General features: G+C 38.7%; 1 pseudogene; it reads right to left on the bottom strand.

Annotated features, from left to right (window-relative positions):
- Positions 1-5,602: 5,602 nt before the first annotated feature.
- LOC145351345 (U2 spliceosomal RNA) lies at positions 5,603-5,805 on the bottom strand (annotated as a pseudogene).
- Positions 5,806-9,904: the final 4,099 nt, after the last annotated feature.

Raw genomic sequence — 9,904 nt, 5'->3', positions numbered from 1 at the left:
TTTTTCTTCTGAACCGCTTTGATAACGCACTATAATACAAGCTTCCAGCTCGAATTACATTCATTGATACTGTGTTGCTATAGTGTGTCATTATCTATGGCACCGTGGTAATCGTTTCAAACTTTGTAAAAGATGACCCTTTTATTCTAATTCATCATGTCCGGGCTTCTTTTGTTCTTTATTTTCGCGGAGATTTAAACACATATGAGATACAATTGATTTGTTTTAAACGAAGCTCCCCAGAATGACTAAAACTTTTCATGCAAGGTTTCTAACCACTTTGAGAAGGCGGATTTTGGATGAAATATTGGAGTCTCGGTTCCAACTGTTAAAAGTTGCAGAATGTACTTGGCGGTTAATTTTTAATTGCTTTAAGCAACATTAATAAAGTTTCTACCACCTAAGATTACATATACTAATATGGGAGACAGGGACTTCAACTCTGATCGTTTAAGTGCCTTCCTGGAGCCCAAATTGGGCACAAAACTCAGTCTACAAAAGAGTGTGTGTATAGATATATATATATATAAACTCAAGTATATCCATAATCAATGAAAGTGAAACCAAACTAAAACTCTTGCTTTATTTGCCTGAAAGGAGCTCCATTTATCATCTCACAAGACAGCTTCAATGATCTTTATCTGCTTTGCCCAGATTCTGACCCAAATTCAGCATTTTTATGGAAAATTGCAGTCAGTTTGATTGATGAAATCTAAAGGCGCCTAAAACGGCACCAAAGATCCCCAGCAGTGGAACTCCAACTGAGTGCATCAATGTTGGTATTGTCCCTGTAAAAAAAAAGTGGAAAACGGGTAAAAAGTTAGTGATTTTTTTGTTAAAAATTCACAATTTTAAAAGGAGATAACATGTTTATTATTCACGCTCACGCGTGCACAAATGCACAGAATCCCTGTATATATTCGAAATACATTTCTGCCTACCTTGCAAATAATCATACTTACACAATTTAACTTTTTTTTGTGGAACGTTTAACAATTTCCATTGTATACTGTCCATTCCCTTCGGAAACGCCCGAACGTATTGAAATACAATTGCTAGATTCAATTTTGTTCTCCCTGTAATTGGGGATTCCTGCTTCTCAAAGGGTACCAACAACGCCACACCAAAAGGGCCACAGTAAATGATAATAATTGCGCTTAATGTTTTTGTATCGACCACAGCCGTTTCATAAATCACCAGTGGCCGATAGTGCGCATTATTGCACCATAGATCAGATCATATCATATGTCGATGTTGGACGCTCTGAGGCGCTGCAAAGTTACAGTTGGGCCTCAATGATCTGCACATTTGGTCAAACCAATCTAGAGTTTGCCCGTAATCCAACGCCAAACTTCGACACATTGACATCTGAATAATATTTTAAAATACGGCCTCTCCCTAAATGCCTAATCTGCATTTTTTCCTTATATCAGGTTTGTAATTTTGATGATTATAATAATTTAAAAAAATAATATATCTTCAACATGTTAAACATTTGAGAAAACGTTATCTCAAAGATAATCTGAAACTTCTAACTTTTTTTTAGCTTCGGGGAGCTACAAGTTTCGATTTAGGAATTAAAAAAGATTTCGAACTGCTGGTACATTTAAGCTTGGTTACTAAAATAGGGCACTCAGCGTGCATACTGTACATCATGCAGGCAAACTATTCGGATTGGATAATGCACTGATTAACCGAATAGTTACCGTGCATGTCTTGTCTTGTTTGCTTTGATATATTGCTGCAGAATATTGACACCTGCCTAATGGTTCTAAATTGCCACCTCTTAACAAACGGAAAGTAGCTCGCAGACAAGCTGATAGAGTAAAAAGTTGATGAATGTAATCGTACTAGGGGGGAAATTTGGGGGCTGTCTCTTGTCACATTACCAAAGGGGTTTCAATAAATCTTCTTTAAGTTTTAACTAGTTCTGCCCTTCGACTCCTCCGGGCGGGGCGGGGATGCTGTGTTAAGAGTAAGAGTGTGCTGGTGTGCCAATGTTCAGGAACAGCTGCTCCTAAATACAGACAAGCCCTTGTCAATTAAAGCATTGACAAGCAGGTCCACACAGCCCTGGGGCGTTGAGCAGCCAGCAGTGTGCGGCCCCTACAATTAGTATCAATTTTTACTGGGACCCCGAGGGCACAAATGCACAGCCAAGTAAGAAACAAAACAACAGGCAACGCCAAAGCTAGAAACAGCCGGAAATTCGAATGATGCTGAGCAGATTACGAGGAGGCCATTTGTGAATGTGTTCTCTCCGGAGCTCATATGCAAAGACTTTTCAGTGCATGTCCTCATTCTAACTGCCAGGCTCCTAGGCTGTGGCACGCACCAAGTCCCAGGGAAGATGAATGAAGACATTATTTATCATCTACGAGTAAAAGTTCTCCCCTTGCCGTGTCCTTTTGTGACCAGTGTCACCTCCAGCAGCTGGTGGCATGCAACGCTCCCATGGTCCTGGCCTTTGGCCCGGGAGGATTGGACAAGGGACACCGCTCCAAGGAGCACAACTGGGATGCCTCAGGTCAGAGAGGCCAAGCTTCCAGCAGGACTACAAATACACCAGGAAAGGAACGAAACAAAACCCAGAGGGACAAGGAGGCCTAGGGGATCATTAGTGAAGGTGTTTGTTTAACTAATTAGGAAACTAGTAGTGGTGGTGGCGGGGCGGCTGGGAGGGCGGTAGAGGCTTGTTAGTCATGGTACCGCTGAGGGAAGACAAGGTTCAGAGTACAGGAGGACAGGCAACATCACAACACTGACTAGGTGACCCTGTGAAGTTCAAGAACAAAACAAACAGCACATGCCAAAGGGAACAGCAGTCAACTGGAAGGCAACAAAGCGCCTGACACTGAAAAAAATGATTCATTATTAAATATGGGAAAGTTTAGGCATAGGGGCAAGGGTCAAGAAAAGTCAACAAGAGAGCAGGTCTAATGAATGAAGGAATTTAATATCAAAATTACATAAATCTTCAACTGAGGCCAGCGACATAATGAACACAAAAAAGAACGAGTGTCCGAGTCAACACTGATTTGATAATGGCAGGGAAACGGATTGCTCCATCTTGTTAACATGTGATGTAAAAACTTAACAAGAGATAAAAGCTCTGAGTAGCCTGAAGGATGACAGCACACAACAGCATGTCTGTGAATTGGGTTTCACACATTACAAAACAAATAACAAAAGACAATTATAAAATAATGTAGGATTTACAGCACAATATTCTGCAACAGTGGAAATTAGTTAGAAATCTGAAACAAATTATAAGAAAATCGCTCATGAGTTTTCAAAAGCATCGCAAACCGATGAGATTAAAACATCTTAACAGGTGATTTTATTCACGGTTCTTGCGCACCTGACTGACTCAAGGCATATTCATATTGGAGTGTAAACAGCCGCCTGTATGTTTATTACAGAACAAACAATAAAATATCTCTCTCCGTAATACTCTTTTGGGGGGAGGGACTAAGGGGTAATCTTTTCGTTAAGAGGCTTGAGAACTACTTACTCCTCGCTATCTGAGCAGAGTTCGAGTCAGACCACTGAACAGGTCTAAATTGATCTGATTAAGACCGTTGTAACAATATATCAACGCACAATCTGTCTACATGCACCTGCTGACGCTTGCTGTGGGGTCATGAGCGGCCATCACCTCTCAATTCGACTAAACACGAGTTCCTGCTTCCATACACTATCTCGGACACAGCACAGGATATTCCTACTGCCTAGTGTTATTCTGGGGTGCAATATCTGTTAAATACAGAAAATTACAGATTAGGTCATTTGGGTGGCATGTTACACAGTGTGCTGAGGTCAGTAGCAGTCAGTCCATCCATTAGGAGACAGTAATTGCCTCAGGTCTGACAGAATGTCGTGCACTTCTGGAGGCACCATCAATCTCCATCCCGTTATCCTATTGTGCACAGCTCGCTAATCCGGGTCATCAATTCAACATTTTACTTAGATTTTGCCCAGATCATCAATAGCTGTGCAAGTATTTGTCCATACAGCGCCAATGCGTTTTCTTTTTTCTTCTGAGCATAAAACCACAGCGATCCAGACCCTCGCTTCTTTTACTGTACTGTATATATTTCTGTCACTTTTATTTACTCTCAACTCCTCTGCCATGTATAATCCTTTTCATTTTACTTCCCAGCGCCTTTCCCGTGTTTTCTATCTCTTCAATTCCCTTATACCTCTCCTGTCGTTTCATGTTTTCTTCCAACTGCTTCTCAACGTTTTAATTGGATTACACTTCATAACTTTTAAAACTTCCATCTCCACACATTCACACCTCGTCACCTTGTTTCCTTTTACCCCTCTCTCAGTCTCCACCTTTCCAACATCTCTGTCTCCTTCCTTCTCCTGCACCATATTTATTCATAAAAACGTGATTATTAGAGAAATCCTTCCTTTTCTGACATTTTAATAGTACAAACTAATCATCTGCATGACATTCCCCATTCATCTACCCAGGAGCCGAAAACAAAGAACGGCTTTTCGCTATGCCTGTCCACTTCCCAGGCTATTTTAGGACCAATTTTAGGTCAACAACTGTATACAATGCCATCCTTATGTGCCCAAACCGATCATGTTGATGAACCAATATTTCCTATGTATTAATGAGAGTTTGTGCTGGTCTGGAATGTGATGTAACCTGCGACCAAACAAGGAATGCACTGTTTCCCCTTCCAACAATTTGTCAAATGCACTTTATATAATGTATGGCTCGTTTACAACAAATGTAGTTTTACAGTAAAGTTCCGTGTCTGTTACATACTCAAACTGTTTATGGTGTGATGATAGACTGTTAGTCAAACAGCTCAATTTAGCAGTGGTTTGAAGCAGTTCTTGAAGCATTTTTCCGAAGGGAATCGCCAGCAGAGAATTATTCCAACGGGACTTCACCTCAAGGAACTCGCCAATAACGTCAATTCTGGCAACAGTCGATTACGGGATAATTTTTAATATATATGCAATAAATGTTCACTTTGTTACAATGAATGACAGAAAATAATATCGGCAAATCTTAATATACATCTATTACTGACAAATGATCTACACACATGGTATATTTAACTTTGATTAATTTATTTGCAGATTATTTTTGATAATGCAATAAGTATTACGATGAGCCTGACATTTGCTCTTCACTGGGGGCACACAGGCGAATATCTCTCATTAAAGTGAGATGATGAAGCTGTTTAAATGTTATTAATAATTAATTGCTTGCAATTAATTTTCCACATTGCTGTGCAAAAAAAGAAAAATAATCAATTTTTATAGAGACTGACCAAACCCCAATGAAACACAAAGAAATTAGCAAGAAACGTATTTATTCACTACACATATAACTCCAAGCTCTCCATCATTTGATACAAGCAATTATCTTATATCTGTAAGGGGAGATAATCTTTTTGAATTCAGCCCGACAATACACATGGAACTGTAGATCCATAAGCAGCAATCTGAACAACATAATTTCAAAGCAATGAGACAAACCGAGTCCAGACACAGGACAGAAAGAAACAGCACTAGCTCCAGACCAAGATGGTAAGCTGAACACCTACATTTTTTTTCGTTTCTACTCCATTCTTAAAGTTACAAAGTCAATGCGCAGGGTGAATCGGGCGTGCCCGAATCTATCTCCTTGCTTGCTCCAAAAACCAAATTCAAATTGAATCCAATTCATGGTCCCACAAGAGAGACAGACAGGATCCAAGCTAACAAGAAAAGGCATTGCACCCTATCTTGGGCTTGATACTACACTTGATCTTAGCCAAAAGACCGAGAAGAGATCACCTGCATTTCTTCGTTTTCGACCTTGAAATGAAATCAATTGATTGATGTACAAGAAGGAAGTGGTGTAAGGTGGTGGGGGTTGAGAGTATTTTCCGAGCCAAATTCGATGTCGAACACAACTGATATCTATAGCGAGTGATGATTATTTATCACAATATTCTTGAAGCACAAGTAAAAAGTGAGCCTTACTTTCTATCTCATCTGTAAGACAAGTTGTCACTTGTTTCTGTAAATTAACAGAGACAATGTATGAAGGTGAGATCTCATAATAACTGGTTTTGGAGCTTCTTTAGTGTAGAGCATCTTATTAGGTTAACAGCTAACGGTCGGTTTCGACCTGCACAAAATTGTCCGTGTATTATTTATATGCCCCAATTGGAGGATTGTCATTACATACCTTATTCAGTTTTAATATGGTCTTGCGAAAAAACAAGGAGCCATCATCTAATGAGCCGTGGCATAATCATTCGGTAAAGGACCAAAGTGCTGAACTGTTTTGGGTATGTACAATCTACTGAAACTTTCCAAATTTTTTTCTAGGGTGCTGGAAGTTTTTATTGCCACCTATCCACATCATGGACTCTCGTTCCCTCTCGTTTGTTCTCATTATCTTTTTGTCATTTTCCACTAAAGCCCGGTCCGTTCAAAAGGAGAACACCATTCATTTCACCTGTTTCTTTTCTCTGATACAATTTTGTTATCCAATATTTTTGTGCGCCTATACTCGTGGTGTAATCATGGCACCACTTAATCCCTGTTACCTGATGTAGTGAGTCTTCTCTCCTCCACTGTGCGCCATTGGATTGGTTCATTTTTTTTTAAAAAAGAGACATCTTTAATTTCGACTGATATAGTCAAACACTGAATGGCAAGTGCCCAGAACACTTTCATTGTCAACACCGTAAATTAGCACTGACAAGTATGCAGATTAAGAAAACGGTTCCACAGCGGACGATACCCCTTTACAACAGGAGCCCACTGACTGCTGTGTGAATGAATAACAAAAGTCGAGCGAAGCTTGTCCTGTAAAATGTACAGGGTCTGGAAAATAAAATACAAACCTGTGTGAGGTACTCGAGCTACACTTAATGTTTAACCTGCTCCCTTTCCTTCACCTTGCTGATTGCTGTTTTATCAATACAGAGTGGACGATTTAATTCAGCAAACGGTTCTGGGCAATATACTTTCCAGCCGTTTGGGATCTACATATTCTGTGTGAATGGGACAGTTCAGTACATATATTTTAAATCCTGTATGTGAATGATTTGTAATCAGTAATTTGGCCCAGAGTGGTCAATCTGAAGGCGACAGCGGAACATCAGGCCTGTAGAGTGAATGTGTCACATCTTCATCCAAGCTGCCCAGCACCAACCCGACGGAATGTGCTCACATTACCGAACACACGCAGAGATCGGACAAAACCACTTTGCCTACAATAGGCAAATTTCTCTCTCCTTCTACCGTTCACATGGCGTCCTCTTTATCCTCCCTTATCAAACATTAGGGTGGAAACCCATTTTGTAACTACAAGCCGGGTTAAAGACTAATCAAAAAAATGATTACAATTACTTGTGCTGCGTGTCTGGGCAATCATAACCACGGTTGCAAATACCTAAAATCATAGGGAAAGTCAATGACAAATTTAAACAAGTGATATTTAGCCTTCAACATTTGATCCAATACCTACCGCTGCTGCAGTGCAATTCAAAACAACGGCAAACATTTTAAAAATCTACTAAACCGTTTTTTAGTTGAAGTAGTTTACTGCTATCAGTTAAATGTTCTTTGAGGCGTTTGCTAATTACAGTTAGAAAGGAGGAAAAGATATCAATCCGATACAATCCCATTAAAGTGTATAATTCGATTAACATTAAGAAGACATGTTTGTATTAAACTTTGTCTATCTTGACATTTCCAATGGGGTTGCTGCTCTTTTTTTTACTGCCACTGTATTCACCGACAAAGGAAACGTATTCATAAGAATGTTTCCTTTCCCCTTTTTTCTCCCCTTTCTATTTTCTCGTTTGTATTCTCTGGTTCTCTTTCTTCGCTCTGTTTGCTTTGGTGAACTTTTCTTTACAGCCGAGAAAAGAATCGGAGCCTTTTATTTTTCGATTTCATCTGAATTCCCATTTTTGTAGCTTTGATTCTTCCATTTACGGGCTTTGACTCCTCTTGTCAGTCGTGTCGGTCAGTACTCTTTTGTCTCCTCCCACATATTCTATAGGAAATTCTTCAGAAGACGCTTGGTACCCAGTGATGAATCAGCTTTAAAATGGAGCAAATGAATCGAATACTGGGGAAGTTGGTTTCCTTAGTAATTGCTCTTGTTTTGGTGAAAATGCATGTAACATGTTTCGTGTTGGTGCATCATAACAGTGGGGGTTTTGAAATAAAGATTAGAAAAGTGTATTTATTTTCGGTCACTACTTGATTTTGTTTATTCAAAAGTATTTCCAGGTTATTTCCAAGTTAAATCTATATATATCTTATATATATAGACAAAATAGATGTATATAGAAAATGTACATGTGCAGTTGAAGAACAAAGAAGTTATTAATCTTTATAATTATTCTCAAATGCGTATGCACTATTCATATTCACTATAGGCCATGTTGCAGTTTCAAAACTATAATAGGATGGCGGGTTTATCAAGGAACAAAATAATTTTCTTTGAACTTACAAATAACTTGTTTTTAAATCTTGTAACCGCAGTTTTGTTTTTACCAATTTGCACAGTGGGTGTATTACACAGACCATGTCAGCTCTCTTGCTATATAAATGTACATCATCCCATACGGAGCAATGCATTTCCGCTCTAAGTACTCTTTATTATTTAGTTTTATCACAGGATATTATATTCTTTGCTATGTTTTCTCGCATTTGACGTTTGACTTTATTGTTTTCAAAATGATAAATAACACCAATCTGGCGCTACACCAGGATTTCATTTTTTTTTTGAGCAGGAACATAAATTGATTCTGATTTTGTAAGATTACAGTGATCCCCATTCTGTAATTTTAATCAAAATATGTGGAGGAAATCTTCTGTGAGTCCTTTTCGACATTGTTGTGGGTTGCAGCTATGTAATAACCCACAAAGAAAGACTGCATCAGGTTAGATGATAAAAAGTAATGTACTCGGAATAAATCCCCCCCCGCATCCCCATTCCACTTTTAAAACATCCTATACAAGACGAACATTCTACACTTCCAAATAATGCACTCGACACTCCCATAAAATAAACGTTTACTTATAATAACTATTCAACGTGAAAAAAATCTTTCGACGCCGAAAAGGCTGAGCATTATATTTGTAATGATCCTCCTCAAACACAAGAAATAAAAATGCAGGAAAATTGCCAAGTCATGCATTAGGTAAGTCAATGCATTCTCAAGAAAAACTAAACTTAAAATCAAACCTCCTTCACGGGAATGTTCACTCTGATCATTAACAACCTCAGTTCACATAAACAAACTTAATAGTTGATAAGGCTTCCAAAAAGAGAAAACAATCTCGAATGGACCCGTTTTCCTAACTTCGACTTTTGGTTTTCCGAATAAACGCGGCAACAACCTATTCACAACCTTAATGACTGGAACGCGCCGGAAAGGTCGAAGGAATATCAAAAATATTTAGCTATTGAATGTCCTTTTACTGGCGAAATACAGGTACAATATATAGACATTTACACGCCCTTCCACTTGTTTACACAAATCTCATACAGCATTATAAATTGGTAAAAATAACATGTACATATTGCCTACATCGGATAAAACACTTAAAGCAGAAAATTCATATCCAAAGCAGACAGTTCATACCCCATGTTATCGATCCACACCGAGACAAAGATTAAGGTCACAATCGCGGTTTAAAACTAAAATAATTCGAAAAAGCTTTGTAGCTCCGAAATTGAGGTTGGTTATTCCACAATAAGGAAAAAGCTTGGAGTACTAATACTTACAGAGTGAACGGGTGAGAGACCACATTCAAAATTATTGCATTTCGTCTCTGTAGAATGTGTAACATATTTCTGTTACACTCCACACATAAGCTAATGTGGGCTTTTTTTGCATCATACCGCACCATTTTATAC

The sequence above is a fragment of the Carcharhinus amblyrhynchos genome, chromosome 1, assembly GCF_965287045.1.
Source record: "Carcharhinus amblyrhynchos chromosome 1, sCarAmb.v2.hapA, whole genome shotgun sequence".
In the NCBI taxonomy this organism is placed as follows: domain Eukaryota; kingdom Metazoa; phylum Chordata; class Chondrichthyes; order Carcharhiniformes; family Carcharhinidae; genus Carcharhinus; species Carcharhinus amblyrhynchos.
This window is presented reverse-complemented; position numbering and strand designations above follow the sequence as displayed.